The sequence below is a fragment of the Pan troglodytes genome, chromosome 21 (genome assembly GCF_028858775.2).
Source record: "Pan troglodytes isolate AG18354 chromosome 21, NHGRI_mPanTro3-v2.0_pri, whole genome shotgun sequence".
Taxonomy (NCBI): domain Eukaryota; kingdom Metazoa; phylum Chordata; class Mammalia; order Primates; family Hominidae; genus Pan; species Pan troglodytes.
The window spans coordinates 13,727,483-13,747,773 of record NC_072419.2 but is presented as its reverse complement, the minus strand read 5'-3'; positions in this window follow the sequence as shown (position 1 = coordinate 13,747,773).

The following is a 20,291-nucleotide window of genomic DNA, read 5'->3' as shown; positions in this document are numbered from 1 at the left end:
CAAAAAATATTGATATGTACTACCATATGGACATACTATGAAAACCTTATGTTAACTAAAGGAAATCAAACACAAAAGGTCATGCATTGTATGATTTGATGTAATATGAGATATCCAAATAGGTAAATGCACACAGACAGAAAACAGATTGGTGGTTGCTAGAGGCTTGGGGAAAAGAATAGGGAATAACTGTTTATTGGATTCGTGGTTTTCTTTTCAGATGATGAAAATATTTAGGAGACAGACAGAGATGATGGTTGTCTGACATTGTCTATGTACTAATAGCCACTGACTTGTTCACTTCAAAATGGTTGATCTTATGCTATTTGAGTTTCACCTCAATGAAAAGGAAAAGGAGAAGGAAAAATTTGCCTTCAGTGAAGAGGGAAATAGAAATATTTTAATGGGGTTATCAGTGCTTGGAGTAGGTTGTTTCCTTTTTAATTACTAATTGAGGAGTGATTTCAACATGATGCAATACTGTTGGACAGTATTCAGAAGCAAGGGAAAGCAAACAAACAAGGCAGAGAGGAAACAGTCTACAAAGTATGGATGTAGAATGACAACTGGAAGTGGGGGTTGTTCCCACCTGATGGGACTTATTTCGTCTTTGAAGTAAGGTGAATGAATGTCAAGTTCAGAGAGAAGAAATAAAAAAAATTGAAATGGCTCCAGTAGAGAAGGAAAGAGAGAGCTGCATATGAGTCAAACAAGGGCTGAAGGCTCGAATGAGTTTCAAGGACAATCCTTTAGAGTCGCACGTGCCATGTCTTTGTGTGTTTGAGCATGGGTAGCATGATTATCAGAAACAATCAGCTGCAGTCAGGCTGTGCTGTCAGTTAGTTATGCCTTTATGTCCAGGACTGTGAACATAAAGAAAACACATGGCCAAACATGGTGACTCATGCCTGTAATCCCTGCACTTTCGGAGGTTGAAGGAGGATCCCTTGAGCCCAAGAATTTGAGACCAGCCTGGGCCAAATAGTGAGACATTGTCTCTCCAACATTTTTTCTTTTTTTTAAATTAGCTGGCATGATGGCCTACACTTGTAGTCCCAGCTACTCAGGATGCTAAGGTGGGATGATTGCTTGAGTCCAGGAGTTTCAGCCTGCAAGAGAGCAAAGATTGCACCACTGCATCCCAACAATGGGTGACAAAGCAAGATCCTGTCAGAAAAAAAAAAAAAATAAAGCTGTCCAAGCTGATCTAGCCTTATGGTTTTGTTACATGGGTGGTGTCATGGACATTAATGAATCAGTGAGACAGGAGGTTGAAGATAGAATGGGAGAATATGGTCATTAGAGTGGGACATTTTAATTCAATAGTTCATAAATGGAGCAGGCTCTGTTGATGGTGGGCTCAGACATGAGAGTGTGTGGCTCAGGAGGGGTGGAGGTGAGTTTCTGAAAATAAGGTCATATACAGAGGCCAGGTGGTTTTATGAACTATACATGTGGATATTGATGTTGCCAACATTGATGGTAAAACTTGGGGTGAAGAAGACAATGTACTCATTCTTCAGTGAAAGAGGGAAAGGGACAATAGGAATAAGAAGGGTGCAGCAATGATCAAGCTGGGTGGTCTGTGGTATAGTCCTGGTCTGGATGTGGTATTAGTAAGTGGGGAAGATGACCAGTCTATCTCTATCTCTTGGGAAGAGAGCCATTTTTTAACTGGAGAGGGTGGGACCATAGGAGAAACAATCTAACTTACAAGGCTTCTGAAGCAAATATGCATCAATCTGAACAAAGGTGATCAACCTGGAAATAAGAAAGAAGAAGGGAAGAGTGTGTCCCTACTGTTACCTGAGCAGTCATAATTGTGGGCATGGGAAGAATCTGCAAATTAGAAATGTGTGCTCTAATGAGGGGCAAAGATGTTTCCCAAGGTTTACCTAGGTTTGCACTAAAGTCTCCAACTCTATTCATATCTTTTTGCTCTTATTCTGGAATGCCGAAGAAATCCTATGCAGACTAATCCAGTTTTCTAGAAACCTAGGGGAACATATTTAGTAGCAAGGTGGATATTGTGGGTTTAGATTTGGATGCACTGGAAACGTATATTTCTATTTTAACTAAATAAACTTATATTCTGATTTGTCAATTGGCTTATCCCAATCCTGGCTACTATATATAAAATCCAGTGATGTTCTGAATGTCTTTGTGCATAAGATATTTGATTTTATACATATGTGTATGGGTCCATATATTTATATACATATATATGTACATTTATATATGTGTGTATATATAAATATACACATATGCATATATATTAAATCAAATATCATATGCACAATGACATTCAGGAAATCATTGGATATTTTGGATACATATATTGGTATAAAACAGAGTATCGATAAGTGGATATTTGAAATCTTAGATGATTATGTGGAAAATTTAGTTCATGCTCAACTCTTCCTTACCACATACCCAGAAGCCTCTGTATTTTACTTCTTCCCAAGACTGAAAGCTGAAAAATACCATGTGAATATTGACTCAACTCATCTACAGCATGTTTGCTTGGAGGTAGTCATGCACCAAGTTAATAATATGCACTTTGAAGGGTCTGTAATTATGTAGTTTCATAGAACACAGTAATGGAGCTGATTTAACTGCCTACTGTGCAAATATGCATGAATACAATTTTAACCACCTAATATTTACTTATAATGTAATAGCTTCTTGAGAGGTTGTGGGTGGGGGCCAAGAGGTAGAATGTGGGAGCAATTTTACCAATGGGTATTTGAAGTAAATGGAGAAAATAACACCTCTTGAATTATTTATTAGAGAATTGAGGAAAATCTGGAAAAACTCTAGGTCATTATTTTACCATGTTGTTAGGTTTGATCTAAAAGCTTCAATTCTGTATATATCATATTTCTAGTATTTAATTTTAATATGATCTTATCAATTATTCAAATACCTGTCATGATACCAAACTTGTGAGTATGCATCTTTATTCACAAAAATTATTGCTGAACCACAAAAATATTGATGAACAACCAGAAACCAAGTGAAGTGGACTTGACAAATTTGGACCAAGACCATATTTGAGAGGACAAATTTGTCTGCCTATGCATGAAAATTAAACACAGAGCATGGAGATTTCCTTGACATTTGGAACAGGAAACATGACATGTTGTAGAACCAAGCAAAGGTCACACACCCAGGAAGTTCATAAACATTAGTAGTTAATTATTAATGGCTAATGAAGTCTCCTTAACATATTATATTTTATTATGTCCAACTCAAATTTGCAGTTTCCCATGATTCAAAAGTCTAAAAACGACATTACTGATGGTGCCTGATATGGTTTGGCTGTGTCCCCACCAAAATCTCATCGTGAATTATGGCTCCCATAATTCCTACATGTTGTAGGAGGGACCTGGTAGTAGGTAATTGAACCATGGGGGCAGTTTCCCCCATACTGTTTCCCCCATACTGTTCTTGTGATAGTGAATAAGTCTCACAAAATCTGATGGTTTTATAAGGGGTTTCCCTTTTCACATGGCTCTCATTTTCTCTCTTGTCTGCCATGTAAAACATGCCTTTCATTTTCCACAATGATTGTGAAGCCTCCCCAGCCATGTGGAACTGTGAGTTCATCAAACCCCTTTTTGTTTACAAATTACACAGTCTCAGGTGTGTCTTTATCAGCACTGTGAGAATAGACTAATACAAGAAATTGGTACTGGTAGAGTGGTGTGATGCTGTAAAGATACTGGAAAATGTGGAAGCAACTTTGGAACTGGGTAACAGGCAGAAGTTGGAACAGTTTGGAGGGCTCAGAAGAAGACAGAAAAATGTATGAAAGTTTGGAACTTCCTAGAGACTTGGTGAATGGCTTTGACCAAAATGCTGATAATGATGGACAATGATATCCAGGCTGAGGTGGTCACAGATGGAGTTGAGGAATTTGTTGGAAACTGGAGTAAAAGTGACACTTGCTGTATTTTAGCAAAAAGACTGGTGGCATTTTGCCCCTGCCCTAAAGATTTCTGGAACTTTGAACTTGAAAGAGATGATTTAGGGTATCTGGCAGAAGAAATTTCTAAGCAGCAAAGCATTCAAGAGGTGATTTGGGTGCTGTGAAAAGCATTCAGTTTTAAAAGGGAAACGGTATGAAAATTTGAAAAATGTGCAGCCTGATGATGCAATAGAAAAGAAAAACCCATTTTCTGAGGAGAAATTCAAGCCCCTGAAGAAATTTGCATAAATAACAAGGAGCCAAATGTTAATCACCAAGACTATGGGGAAAATGTCTCCACGGCATGTCAGAGACCTTTGAGGTAGCCCCTCCCATCATAGGCCCGGAGGCCTAGAAGGAAAAAATGGTTCTGTGGGCCAGGCCCAGTGATCCCCTGCTGTGTGCAGCCTAGGGACTTGGTGCCCTGCATCCCAGCCACTCTAGCCATGACTAAAAGTGGCCAAGGTAGCTCAGGCTGTGCCTTCAGAGGCTGCAAACTCCAAGCCTTGGCAGCTTCCATGTGATGTTGAGCCTGTGGGTGCACAGAAGTCAAGAGAACCTCTGCTAGGGCAGTGTAAAAGGGAAATGTGGGGTTGAAGCCCCCACAGAGTCCCCACTGGGGCACTGCTGGTGGAGCTGTGAGAAGAGGGCCATGGTTCTCTAGACCCCCGAAAGGTAGATCCACTGACAGCTTGCACCATGCACCTAGAAAACACTCAGATGCTCAATGCTGGCCCATGAAAGTAGCTGGGAGGGAGGATGTACCCTGCAAAGCCGCTGAAGTGGAGCTGTCCAACACCATGGGAACCTACCTCTTGCAGAAGCTGACCCAGATGTGAGACATGGAGTCAAAGGAGATCATTTTGGAGCTTTAAGATTTGACTACCCCACTGGATTTTGGACTTGCATGAGGCCAGTAGCCCCTTTGTTTTGGTGAATTTCTCCCATTTGGAACAGCTGTATTTACCCAATTCCTGTACTTTTATTGTATATAGGAAGTATATTTAAGGTAGGATATTTGCCTTGTCTTAGATGAGACTTTGGACTGTAGACTATTGAGTTAATGCTGAAATGAGTTAAGACTTTCAGAGACTATTGGGAAGGTATGATTGGTTTTGAAATGTGAGGACATCAGATTTGGGAGGGGCCAGGGGCAGAATGATATGGTTTGGCTGTGTCCGCACCCAAATCTCATCTTGACTAGTAGCTCCCACAATTCCCACATGTTGTGGGAGGGACCCACTGGGAGGTAATTGAATCATGTTGGTGGTTTCCCCCATACTGTTCTCATAATACTGAATAAGTCTCATGGGATCTGATGGTTTCATAACGGGTTTCCCCTTTTGCTTGGTTCTCATTTTTTCTCTTGTCTGCCCCCATGTATGACTTGGCTTTCACCTTCCACAATGATTGTGAGGCCTCCCCAGCCATGTGGAACTGTGAGTCTATTAAACCTCTTTTTGTTTACAAATTACCCAGTCTTGGGTATGTCTTTATCAGCAGCATGAGAACAGATTAATACAGAGCCATTTAGAAGTATAATGTTTTCTACTCTGTATTTTTATTTCAATGTTATTAGAAAATAAAATACAAATTATTTATAAATTCCACCATTTAATTTTTTTGTTTTCATTATATAAAGTATGTGGAGGAAGTATTGTGTTCTGTCTATCCAATATCAGCATCCAAAAGAAACCATATTAAGAATTTGATAGGTAATCATACAGATAATTTCCTATGTCTTCAAACACACACATGTGTATGCATGCCTACACACACACACACAAACACATTACTTTTGTGAATTAGGTATTTGTTTGTTTCTCCTGAACAGTATACCATGAGTCTATTTCCAGGACACAACATATAGATGATAATTTATATTAATGGCTGAATAGAGTTTCACAATATGATCAGTGGTGTGCTGATAAATTTGCTGTGTTTGGATTCCCCAAGACCAGCTCCAGGTTTGGTAATTTGCTTGGAGGACTTACAGGACTCAGAATACAGTTGTGTTCAGTGCTATGATTTATTACAGCAAAATTATACAAAGAAAAATCAGCAAAGGGAAAAGGTGCATGGGATAAAGTCTGGAGGAAACCAGGAGCAAACTTCCAAAATCCTCTCCCAGTACAGTCATGCAGGACACACCTAATTCTTCCCACAGGGAATTCTGACAACACATATGAAATATTGCATAGGCATGAAGCTCATTAGAGACTCACTTCCTAAGGTTTTCATTGGGAAATGATCAATAGTCACCCTCTGCCTAGCGTGTATCAAGGTTCCTCTGCCCAGCCTTAATCAACGTCTTTTAAGGAAAGTAGATGTTCCCCATAATCCCCAGTTTGTACAGCATAGGCACAATGAGGACTTAAAAGTTAGGGAATGGTGAGAACCCTCCCTAAATCCAGCAATCCAGACAGCAATCAAGGACCAACTCTGTAAGCAGGTCATTCTAAGGATAGTAGTCCTGCTATGTTAATTCTTTTCTGCATACTTGATCTATGGATTAAAAAAAGAAGAAAAACTAATTTGGAAGGTTTGCTCATTTTCATGGTATAGATAATTCTATCATGGCCAATTTCAACCTATCAATGTGATGACACCCAGGGGAGAGTTGAAAATGATTCAACAGTTGGCTCTTCACAAGCCAGTGCAAACTGTCTCCAGTACACCACTGAATCATAATTATTTACAATATACTTCTTAAGAGTGTAAAAGTGTGTGCCTCCACACTGGGAGATGTGTGTGTGTGTGCTTATGTGTGTGTGTATAGCCAACTGAAGTTAAAGTCAAAAGAGAAAATGAGTTAGAAACTTTGGGTGTTACAGGTAACCCTTCAGTCTCCATGACTGTCTTTCAACTGAACAAGCTGAATAAGAGCTGTTCTCTTCATAACATCTCGCAAATAGTAAAATTTTAGAGCCACAAGGGACCTTTAATTCACACCTAACATTTCAAAAGTAAACAACCTAAGAGCCAGAGAATATATGTGACTTTCCAAGACCCCCTACTAACTATGGTCAAAATAGCAGAAATTAAAGTCTAGCTTCCTTGAGAGCTCAACTATCATCCTCAATAATTACAAAATAAAATTTAAAGATGTATAATAATTTATGAATTCTAGGTTTAAAGACTTTGATAATTTAATGTAATTTCTCAATCCCACTAGAACTGAAGGTGGATGCAAAAATTAAAAGCTGCAAAGGGAAAGTGGGTGTGAAAAAAAATGAACACATTCCTCATATTTTTCAGTAAGAAATTAAAATACGCAGTTTAAAAAAGACAAACAAGAAGTATATATGATTTCATATGTGTAAAGGCAATCCTAGAGAAAACTCAGAACAGGAAGTATTGAGGTGAGCTGAAGACAGAAGGAAAGAGCATTTTAACATTTCATTTTATAATGTTTTGTATGATTTTATATTTATGCATATATTTTCTTTTTCAAACAGATTTGACATATTTTTTAAAGAGAGTGAAAAGACTAGGGATCCATATATTAACAGTAGATATACCTGGTTTTAGGTAATTGGTGATTAAGGTAATTTTCTTCTTTTTTGCATTTCCCAATTTTTCTACATGAACATGTTTTTTTCATGAAGTATAAAGTTTGTTTTAAATTATTATTACTATTAATTCATTCTGAAAGAGTGAAGGGAAAGGAGACATTTATTGTCATCTATAAGCTAAAAATGTTAGTCTAAGCTCAGACTCCTTTTACATTACAGCCCAAGTTTCCATATCAAAAACATATAGTCACAATTAAAGGAAATGGGAATATTCTCTCCAGTGTTATTACAGATAGGTAGCAGATATCTGATTAGCAGAGTTATTTGAAATTTAATCTGGAATCATAAAGTCTTTCTCTCCATCTTCTCAGTTTACAGTCCTTCTAATGCACTCTCTTATGTAAGCACACAAAGTTTTGGGAGCAGATAATGACTTTTTGGCACACAAACAGCAAATATTAACACAATAGGTTAGTACATAATCATATAATATGCATATATATCATAGCAAGAGAGAAAAAATATTTTAAGAGATGAAATAATCTATAATCTACTCAGCAGGTTATAAAGCAACTGGTTTTTGAGCTAGAAGTCTCATACAAGTTTTTTAATATATTAAAATATAGGGATTAATGAACAGTAGCTTTCACCTCTTACATAAAGGGTTTCAATTATGTTCTGGTGGGTCACCTTACTAATAACTTAATTTTTCTTCATTATTAGAAATATTTTAATAAAACTTATCTTAAGCATCTATTTTGTAAAATGACCTAATTGGAAACACTTATCAAACCTTTATAAATAGTTCAAAGAAAAAATTCAAAGAACATTAAAGATAAAATATTATCTAGAAAAAGAGGAGGTAGAGAAGCTGACAAAGATCATCTGTATCTTCTATATGTCTTCGGGTAAATTTCTAGTGAACAAGATTTGTTTTAGAAAATTTATTTTTTCAGAGATATAATAAATCAATTTGTAAGTTTATTTTTCTTGCAGCCCTGTGTTTTGTGGCTTTCTGGGTTATTAAATTTAGACAATTCCTAGGTTACCATGTCACTGACAAGTAATCCTCACTGGTTTTCTTTGCATCGATTGCTTTGTCTTAAAATTTATCTGGGTAGGTTTTGATGACTCTGAGTGTTAACAATAACAACAACACTGTCCTCTGAAAAATTAGAAAGGCTGTTTGCATTAGTTCAGATTTCTCATTTCAGAAAAAAGAATATATTCCTGGGTATTATAGAGTTTCTGACCCACAAACAGCATCGTTATTAGGGGAAATCAGAAGATGGCAGAATTATGGGCACTGGAAGTTTTGAAAAACATGAGACAAATTCCAAATGAGTATACTTTAAAATGATGCCTGAAATAATTTAAATTATCCAACCTTTCAATTATTCACTCATATGTATGTTGAAAACTTGCATAATGCTCACTATGTACCAGGCACCCCTGAAGGTTCTAGTAGCACTGCAGTAAATAAACAAAATTTCTGGACTCAAGGAGCTTACATTCTTGTACATACTTTAAAAGACCAAAATCCAACCTGGAGTCACTACAAAAAACTGTGCTAAAATATACTGATGAGGATCTGAGGTTCTCTTAGCTTCTGTTGGGAGGCTGGATTTGATCCCAGTATTTTCAGGTCATGAGCATGCAATTCTACTACTGTAAATAGATGAACTCCATGAAACCACAAAACCACCATCACGTAGCTTTCTCCCACTTCTGTGACCTACCAGTAGGGCCAAATCTGATATTCACCCCACCCAAGCTGTGGCTGAATTTACTCTTGGATTCCAGGGAGGGGAAGGGCTGGTTTTCAACAGAGACAGGGCTCTAAGAATGTGTCCTTTCCCCAGTCCTCTGCCCACTCCTTTCCTTCTTCCCTCTCTGCACTTCATGCTAAAATCCCTGAATACCTCAGGCCCAGGAAGTGCCCTTTGTAAAAGGAATATCCCAGAAAAGTTTAATTAGAATGGTAAAAGTTATGGAGACACTGAGTGTAAAGAAGAAAAATCCTAACGATTTGAAACCTGCAACTTATGCACATATTTGCAGGGTAAACTATGGGAGAAAAAAACGCTTATAGTCTACAATTTTCTGAGTGCCAGGACAAGGGTCCATCAGTAGAGTTTACAAGGAGATAGATTGTGATTTTATGTAGGATTTTCTAAACGCTGGAGTCCCCTAAATTATAAAATGACCTGCCTTACATATTTGGATGTGTACAAAATGCTCAGTAGTCTGGTTGGATGTTATAAAACAAATTCCTGTATTAAGTTAGTCATACTAATGAATTAGTATTCATTGAATGAATTCTAAGAGATGAATTCTAAGAGATCCTGTCTGACATCCAAAGCTTCTGAGCCTCCATTCCCTTACCCATATGGTGATATCATAGGTCAGGGATACAATTTTTTTCCATGTAGCCCTTCTGGCCAGGGTTGTAATATATAACCCTTTATAATAATTATATAATAATCGTATATAATAATTCTAGATATTATAATGTCAAAAAGTATATTTTGTGTAGATCACATAACACAGCTAGTAGGACCTTGGGCAATATGCACTAATCAACTCGATTAGTAATTATTTATTAAAACATTTAAATATTCCCATGATTTCAAGAAAATAAAATTTATACATGGACTTAAATATGTACAGGTCAGGTGTTGCCACCAAAATGAGGTTTTGTTTGTTGTTGTTGTTTTTCAAACAGTTCTCACACATAAAAAGTGGCCAAATTATGGGCATTGGAAGGTGGTTGTGAGATTTAAGTCACTTAAACTCCGGAGAGTGACATATTAGGTGCTCTGTTACTGACCATTCACTGTCCTGTTTTTCACCGGGGTGGACCTCAGGTAAATCTTAAGATTTATCCTTGTGACATGGAGACTCAGCTTGAAACCACAGTTTGGTTAGTAGCTTTATGTTGTAAAGAATGTGTTAAACAGCAGCTAAGATTCTGATTTGGATACAGATGTACAGCACATACAATGTGCAGAGGTCACTGTTGGCACACACAGGCCACAGATGCCAATTCACAGCAACTCTTTTGACAGAAATGTTCTCAACCAAACAGAAGCTACCTTGACTAGGAGGCCAGCCTCCACCCCCATCCCGGGGGCTAACCCACAGCTAACAATTCATGCAAAGGGTACAAAACTTGAGCCTCTTGCTTCAAATTGATACCATCTCTGTAGTGCTATTCAAGGTTCAAGACTACCCGTGGGATCAGGAGGAGAACCTGGACCCATCCATTTTTGCTTAATGTCTTTCCTGCCTTCTGCTTTTCTTACAGCTTTATAGCATTCACCAGAGAGCACTCCCTCAGTAAATCATGGGCACCTAATTCCAGTCTCAAGCTCTGTTCCTAGGGACTCTGACCTAAGACAAAAGTCAATGTGATTTGTTTATGTTCTGTTCATACCCACACCGGTTTAATTGTAGAGATCCTTAAGCATTCACCTGTTGCACTAATATAGCATAATTCAATGAAAAGATGCTGGGCTCTGCAATCAGTTCAAATGTCTTAGCTACCCAATGAATTATGGTACTCAATGTCCCCATTAAGGATAATGGTCTATGCACTGCAGGAGTGTTATAAATGGAAATAAAGTGCCTTAAAATAACTATCAAAGAATACACATAATAAGTGAAAATTCTATTCCTCCATAAGGATCACTGCTAGATTTTGGCACTCTGTAGGTTTGCAAATCATCATATTCTTTCCTGTCTACTGATGGAACATAGACGTGAAGTTTAATAAGGGGAGAACCACAACAGCATTTCTTAAAGATGCTTCCTCATAATTACATTGCCTCTGTTTGGGATGGAAGTATCTTCTCAATCTTGTGCTTGGAGCCATTTGCCCATGAGTCTGAACTTTCCAGCCTATAAATGTTCTATGGAATATATAAGAACTCTGGTGATTTTCTACTTTTATCTTAAAACCTTTGCCATGTACCTGCAAAGTGTTCTGTTCATTATAAAGGGAGGCTGACACACGCAGCCACACCACCTAAGGAGGGACACAGAAGCAGCTGTGTTTATTTGAGCTTTGCTCTGCCAGGTCTTAGAATCTCAGCTGGAAGAGCCTTAAGACAGAACTAACAACACTCACACGGCCTTATGTCAACTATACTCCATGGGAACCTCTTTCCCATTTGTCCTTCTTAATAGAAAAAGAAAGAAATTTCAAGAAAAATAATTTCTTATAAAACCTACAAGAACTGAGGAAAGAGATGCAATCACTATTATTTATTACTCATCTTTATTTTCAAATCAGTCCTGCAAAATATGTTATTAATCCCATTTTATTGATGAGTAAACAGGCACAGAGAGCTTTAGTAATGTTTTCAAGCCATATACTAGTAAGTTGAAGAATTACTGTTTGGACCCCTAACTGTCTGACTCAAATGTCACACTGTTTATATATATTGTCCACACATATTTGCAAGATATTGGGTAAATCCCCAAAGCTAGGCATTGGATATCTTTCTATTCTGCTGGTTAGCTCGAATCAGGTCAAGGAAGTAGAACCTCTGGAGCATGTGAGAAAGGTAAGAAAACATTCAAATTATATTCATAATAAGTTTCAGATTTTATGAAGCATTAACACTATGTAAATTATAATGAATACATTTAATCAGTTAGGTTTGAGTTTACCTGAATAAAATGAACCATTAGAAGTAGATGATTGGTAGATCAATAGATACATAAGATAACACCATTCAGAAACCAACTGGATACTCCCAGATTTTACCAGCTGCACAACCATAGTAATAATCAACTATCCAGCTTATGAAAAGCAACATCTTGGCATAGAATACAGGCTGAAATTTTTACCATGAAACAAAGACTCTGAATTTTAAGGACTCTATATAGAAATAATTTCTTTTTATGGAGTTTAAGAGGTCAAGCAATCTCCAAGAAACTTGAAATGCAAACAACACTATTTGTAGCTTTGCAGGACTGAGCAATTTGTTAAAATGTAAAAAGATTCCTACCTGCCTTGGGATACTTGATTCCTAACTGTTGTGTCATCTGCCTCCTTTAATTTTCATATTTGGTGAAAAGAAAAAACATAAACTTTCAAAATCCAAATCCCATACCTCTAACATCAAATAAATATCCATGAAGTCATCTTCTAACACGTCAGTTTGGGGGAAAATTAGGGTGGGGAAATATGCCTGCTGTCATTACATTTATTTCATTAAAATTTCATAGAATTTCACTAAATGAAGGTTTGAATGGATGAGAAGCACCCAGAGAATACACTGAAGCAGCAGGGTTTCTAATTAGCTTTGGAAGATGAAACAGTACCTTGTGAAATATAAAAAGACAGTATTAAACAGACAAGACATCTACCTTTGGGTATTGTTAATATTGCATATATTTGACTAAATTGGAAATAAATATGTAAGACTTTTTCTTTGCACTATTTTATATATTTTGTGCCTTTCTTGATTTTTAATGTTTATTTTTGAATCTTACACCTATGAGCCACTTCTTAAATATTTCCTTCTTCCATATTTCATTGCTCTTGGCTTCTTTCCTTTCCTCTCTCTCTCTCTGAGGATTTTATGGGTTTACACCACAGTCTCTGCTACTTAGGAAGTGTTGGATAAGTACTTGTTTGATTGATTTATTGCTGACCAGTTTTACCTACTCTCCTGTCACCTCTGTTTTATCCCCCCAGCATTTTCTTTGGGGAAGAAGTGTCAAATAATTGAATCAAAGCCAGCAGTCAAGTCAGGTCAAGAAAGGTGCATTGGAGCAAGAGGATGCTCATGTCACCAGCACTGCTGGGCAGGAAAGACCAAGGAAAGCAAATGGCTCAACTTGAGAAAGCTCATCTGAAAGAGTTAAGATAATGAGAGAATGCATTCTTTCTGTAAAAGATTTAAAAGCTCATGTAAAGTCAAATGTAACAATACTTATTAGAGACGGTGGCAAATACTTTATGACTCAATAAAGCAAATCTCCTCAGTAGCAGAGTTCAGAAATATTACATTTTTTCCCCAAATCTTTGGGATCCAGAGTTGTCGGTAGAAAAAAAAAAAACAACTAGATCTAACTTTGATTCTTACATCTTCTTCCCTCTCTGTGATTAAGAGGGAAGGTTGTAAACTCAGCTGCAACTTTAAATAATTAATGCTGAACATTTAAGTGCTACTGCAGCACAAAACTGCTCCAGTAATGGGGTTGGCTTCATAATTGCAGAAATTCTAACTTTTACAAATTTTAGGCATAGTTTATTTCAGAATGAAATACTAGAAACTGAATATTACAGAGATAAACATATGTTTAGCATTGAGATAAAAATTCAACAACAAAGATTTTATGAAAGTAATATATTTATTTAATCTATGCAATATTTCTTTGCAATAGTAATTACGTTAATGGAGAATTTTAGAAAAGCAATTTATTGGAACTACCGTATTTCAAGACTTTATCATAGACTATTTTATCCTAACATAATCTATGTTACACAGCAGAAAACTAAGACTCAGGAAAGCTAAGTGTTATACCCAAAAGTCTGTGGATGTTATACTAGACCTGGCTCTCACAGGCTGGAGAAAGACATCTCTACATGTGGGTTGCTACCTTTAGTTCAGCAACTTCCAGTGTGCAACTTAAAATTAGTCATGGTGGATTCAGAAACACTACATAGAAATTGGCAAATTCTTCAAATTAAGGACTATTTCTGCTTGAGAACTGGTTGTTAAACATTTATCAGCACACCACTGCATATAGGTCACAGTCAGCAGAGTTGGGATATGAAGCTAATTTTTCTGGTTTTAATCCTGAGCTTTCATACAACTTCTCAGCCACTCAAATACATTTTTCATGTGCAATAGAGTTGTGTATTTTCAATAAAATAAAAGCATCATTATTAAATGGTGATAAATAACTTTCCAGATCAAGAAATGTGGTAACTGTACGCTCCAGCAAGTACAGAATAAACCCTATAAATGATAAGATCTATAGTTATTCTACTTTAAAATTGTAACCTTAAAATAATTAAATTATAACTTTAAAATAATTTAATTGGAGAAAATCAAAACCTAAATACATTTTTAGATAATACTATTTAAAAGCAGAGGGTAGCGTCAAACACGCTAGTAATCTGAACACAAGAGAGATTAAAGGAAATATTTGTTTTCAACAGAAAAGCAGGTGGCAGTGAAGAAAAGATGTGAAATCCAGAATGACAGCGTGAGAGGGTCTATTGTGAACAATGATCAGACAAAGCAAAAAAATATATATCATAAAGATATTAGGAAACTTTCGGGGAGTTTTACCTCATACTAAGACATAAAGAAATACCCTATCAGCTTTATATCTATAATATACATAGTCTTAAGATACCTTGAGTTGATTATTAGTATCATTCCTAGTGAATATTCAAGGATATTTAAAACGAATTTATCCACCACCAGAAGCTGCCTCTTTTTTTCATTAATAAATCAGGAAAGATGAGAGAGATCTGCAGATTGGTTAGGAAGACTTTGATAATAATTTGGTCTTCTGTTTCTCTTTTCATTTGATCATCTTCATATGAGCAAAGATGAATTCAGCTTCAAATATTTGGAAAACAGAGCAAAAATAATTCCTGCCTATGAGGAATTGCTATAGGACCTGTCTCGTTATAAAAATATTCCAAGTGATAATAGAGTCAGAATCCACAAAATCTAGATACTAAAGCTTAAATATGAAATAGTAATTAGCCACAAGATCATGCCAATAGCCAAGGGTTACACTTTCAGTCCTTCACATTTGGGTTATCTTATGTTTCGTGCATTCATAATTGCAGAGATTCTTATTAAAAATCCAGGATCGGCCGGGTGCGGTAGCTCACGCCAGCACTTTGGGAGGCCGAAGCGGGCGGATCACGAGGTCAAGAGATCAAGACAATCCCGGCCAACATGGTGAAACCCCGTCTCTACAAAAAATACAAAAATTAGTTGGGCATGGTGGCATGCACCCACGTGGCAGGAGAATCGCTTCAACCTGGGAGGCGGAGGTTGCAGTGAGCCGCGATCACGCCATTGCACTCCAGCCTGGTGACATAGTGAGACTCTGCCTCAAAAAAAAAAAAAAAAAATCCTGGATAACTCTAGGCAGAGGGAATATGAAGAAAAGGCTGATAATGAATTGCTAGTAGACATGACTCAATAAATCAATATGATTTATGATCTTGAAATCTGTAGTGAACCAACAGTTGAATTTGTGTTGTGTATCTGAAAGGTCTTTACCGAGCGGCACTGAACAAATCTACCATATGCCAAAAAATTATGTCTGGACCAAAGTTTTGAGGCCAAGTCTCTGGGAAAATGAGCAGGAAGGAAGCTTGGAATTGACTACAACAAACTTCTTTGCCCTTCAAGAGCCGAGAACATGAAAAGTAAGATCAAAGAGTAAACATGGGAAAATACAGACTTTCTCCCAACTTCTTGGCACATTCCCTTTGTTATCTCACCAGGCACAAGCTAATACAGCCAACAGTATCAAGCCCAAAGCCAATGACTGCCTTTACAATGCATGGAGCAACAGGATGCCAAAAATGAATGAGTGAATATTATCAATGAACTCCTAAAAGAAACAACAGCCAGTCTACCAAATTTCAATGTTCCCTTCAAAACAGTCATTTACTGTGTTAGCCCATTCTAATGATGCTATGAAGAAATACCCAAGACTTGGCAATTTATAAAGAAAAGAGGTTTAATTGACTCACAGTTACACATGGCTGGGGAGGCCTCAGAAAACTTACAATCATGATGGAAGGCACCTCTTCACAGGGCAGCAGGAGAGAGAATGAGTGCCAGCAGGTAAATGCCAGGTGTTTATAAAACCATCAGATCTCATGAGACTCACTCATTATCACAAGAACAGCATGGGGAAAACCATCTCCATAATTCAATTACCTCAACCTGGTCCTGCCCTTGACACATGGGGATGATTATAAGTCAAGATAAGATTTGGTTGGGGATACAGAGTCAAACCATATCACTCCACCTCTGTCCCCTTCCAAATCTCATGTCCTCACATTTCAAAACACAATCATGTCCTTCAAACAGACCCCAAAGTCTTAACTCATTCAAGCGTTTACCCAAAAGTCCAAGTCCAAAACCTCAACTGAGACAAGGCAAGTCCTTTCTACCTATGAGTCTGTAAAATCAAAAGCAAGTTAGTTACTTCCTAAATACAATGGGGATACAGACATTGGGTAAATACACCCACTCCTAATGGGAGAAATTGGCCAAAACAAAGGGGCTACAGGCCCCATGAAAGTCTGAAAATCAACAGGGCAGTCATTAAATCTTAAAGTTCCAAAATGATCTCCTTTGACTCCATGTCTCACAGCCAGGTCACACTGATGCAAGAAGTGGGCTCCTATGGTTTTGGGCAGCTCCACCCATGTGGTCTTGCAGGGTATATGCCCCACCCACCCCTCCACAGCTGCTTTCATGGGCTGGCATTGAGTACCTGTGGCTTTTCAAGGCGCATGATGCAAGCTGTTGGTAGATCTACCATTCTGCAGTTTGGATGATGGTGGCCCTCTTCTCACAGCTCCACTAGGCAGTGCCCCAGTAAGGACTCTGTTTGGGGGCTCGGACCTCACATTTCTCTTCCACCCTGCCCTAGGAGAGGTTTTCCATGAGGGTTCCACCCATGTGACAAACTTCTGCCTGGACATCCAGGCATTTCCATACATCCTCTGAAATCTAGACAAAGGTTCCCAAACCTCAACGGTCTTATGCACACCCAAAGGACCAACATCACATGGAAGCTGCCAAGGTTGGGGAATTGCACCCTCTGAAGCAATGGCCTGAGTTGTATGTTGGCCCTTTTTAGCCATAGCTGGAGCAGCTGGGACGTAGGGCACCAAGTCCCTAGGCTGCACACAGCAGGGGGGCCCTGGGTAAGGCCAAGAAAAAGATTTTTTCCTCCTAGACCTCTGAACCTGTGCTGGGAGGGGCTATTTGAAGGTCTCTGACATGCCCTGGAGACATTTTCCCCATTGTCTTGGTGATTAACATTCTCCTCCTCATTACCTATGCAAATTTCTGCATCAGGCTTGAATTACTCTCCAGAAAATGGATTTTTCTTTTGACCCCATCACCAGGCTGTAAACTTTTTAAACTTTTATGCTCTACTTCCTTTTGAATGCTTTGCCACTAGAATTTCTTCTACCAGGCCAGGAGTGGTGGTTCATGCCTGTAATCCTAGTACTTTGGGAGGCTGACGCAGATGGATCACCTGAAGTCAGGAGTTCAAGACCAGCCTGGCCAACATTGGTGAAACCCCGTCTCTACTAAAAATACAAAAATTAGCCAGGTGTGGTGGTGCACATCTGTATTCCCAACTACTTGGGAACTGAGGCAGGAGAATTACTTGAACCTGGGAGACAGAATTTACCATTAGCCAAGATTGCACCACTGCACTCCAGCCTGGGCCAAAGAGCAAGACTCCATCTCAAAAAATAAAATAAAATAAAATAAAACAGAAATAAAAAAGATTTTTTTTTCCACCAAATACCATAAATCATCTCTCTCAAGTTCAAAGTTCCACACATCTCTAGGGCAGGGGCAGAATGCCACCAGTCTCTTTGTTAGAGCATAGCAAGAGTAACCTTTATTCCAGTTCCCAACAAGTTCCTCATCTCCATTTGAGACCACCTCAGCCTGGACTTCATTGTCCATATCAATATCAGCATTTTGGTCAAAATCATTCAACAAATCTCTAGGCAGTTTCAAACTTTCCCACATCTTCCTGTCTTCTGAGCCCTCCAAGTCTCCAGAAAGTTCCAAACTTTCCCACATTTTCCTGTTTTCTTCTAAGCCCTCCAAACTGTTCCAACTTCTCACTGTTACTTAATTCCAAAGTTGCCTCCACATTTTCAGCTATCCATATAATAGCACCCACTCCTGGGACCAATTTACTGTATGAGTCTGTCATCATGCTGCTGTGCAGGAATACTCAAGACTGGATAATTTATAAAGAAAAGAGGCTTCATTGACTCAAAGTTCCACATGGCTGGGGAGGCCTCAGAAAACTTACGATCATGGAGGAAGACGTCTCTTCACAGGGTAGCAAAAGAGAGAATGAGTGCCAACAGGGGAAATGCCAGATGCTTATGAAATCATCAAATTTCATGAGACTAACTCACTGTCATGAGAACAGCATGGGGGAAACCATGATTCAATTACCTACACCTGTTCTTGCCCTTGACATGTGGGGATTATTACAATTCAAGGTGAAATTTGGGTAGGGACATAGAGCCAAACCATATCACTGGCTATGCTTTGCTTTTCTTTTTCTTGGCCCCAAAAGAATATGCCAAAAATATTTTAATGTTGATTCAGATCTTTCAGGAGTGGGTATGGGGGATCATTAGCTTACAAAGTACCCTGGGAGATTCCTAGATGAGAAGTTATCAGAAATATGGCCAGAACTTCTCAGTTGACCTCAAGAAAGAACAGGAAGCTTCTAAAAAATAACTGGCTTACCTCAAGTTATATTTTTCAAAGCAGGTGTAGGATCATACCTGCTTGTCAAGCATCATACAAAGTGCGAAGCATTCAAAATCTGAGTCAGTGTCTGCTGAATTCCCAAATAAAATATTCTGTTCTCCAAACAGTGGAGTCCTGCTAAGTTTATCCTTAGAGGGACCTAATAGGAAGGTAATTATTGGCAGCTTATTCCTCAAACCCTAACCTCAGCATACTCTCCTGAGGTCCATTTTCTAGGATTGTTCATCCGTTTGCCTAAAAGCAATTAAATGTGACTCAAATTAAGCAATTTTAAGACCAAAAGAAAATATTCTAAAACAGATCTAACCCCACTTCCTCTCATGCCAGGAACTAAGTGATGCAGAAATATGAAAAAGAAGTCATGTTTTGAGGAAAACTCCCACATTATCTGAGGCAAGGGTGCAGATTACAAAGACACACAGGTTAGCACCAGCAGGTGGAGCTGGTTAGAAAGTAGTAGGAAAGAGTATACATTCTCAAAAGATCTAGAATAGTAATAAATTCTGAGGGGTTAAGGGAAAATGGAGGAGTGAGAAGAACATTCAAAGATATTTATTTAGGGTGATTTTTCTTTTAATCCTGTGAAAGAAGTACTCTTATCTTAAGGGACTTTGGGTTAAACCTTCAGTAATCTGTGAGGACTTGGGGACTTAGAATAAAATGCGAGCACAGTATTTGATCAAGGAGAGGCAAGAGCTGACAAAAAAAATCAGACTACTAAAAATAGACAAGGAAGAGCGGAGTAGATAAGTAGTAAAGTATGTTATGAAGATGCCTGATATTGCCTGCCTTCACCCTTTTTCTTTCTTTGGATGTGTTTGTGGGGGAGGCCCTTTGGGATGTGAGTAAAATACTATATAGCGCTAAACTGAGAGGAGGTGGAGAGTAAGGCCAGAGGCATACAGCTGTAAAAAATTAAGTGCCCCAGAATAAATGTTTATGCTATTCATTTTGTAATTACAATAGTAACAAATATACTTTGAAAAACTTAGAAGTTGCAGTAAAATAAAATATAAACAAGAAAATAAAATTTCCTTTTTTAATTATTACCCAGAAATAATCACTCTTTCCACCAGTATTTTCAATGTGTTTCTGTTTATTCTACATTCCATACCTTGATACTCTTAAGTGCTGTTTTGTTACTTGACTTTGTATGAAGAAAATTTGACTTCGTGGAGGTATTTTCACATCTTTAGATAATGTCCCAGAATGTAATTTTTAATGTTGCGTATTATTTTGTCAATTAATATGACTAATTTA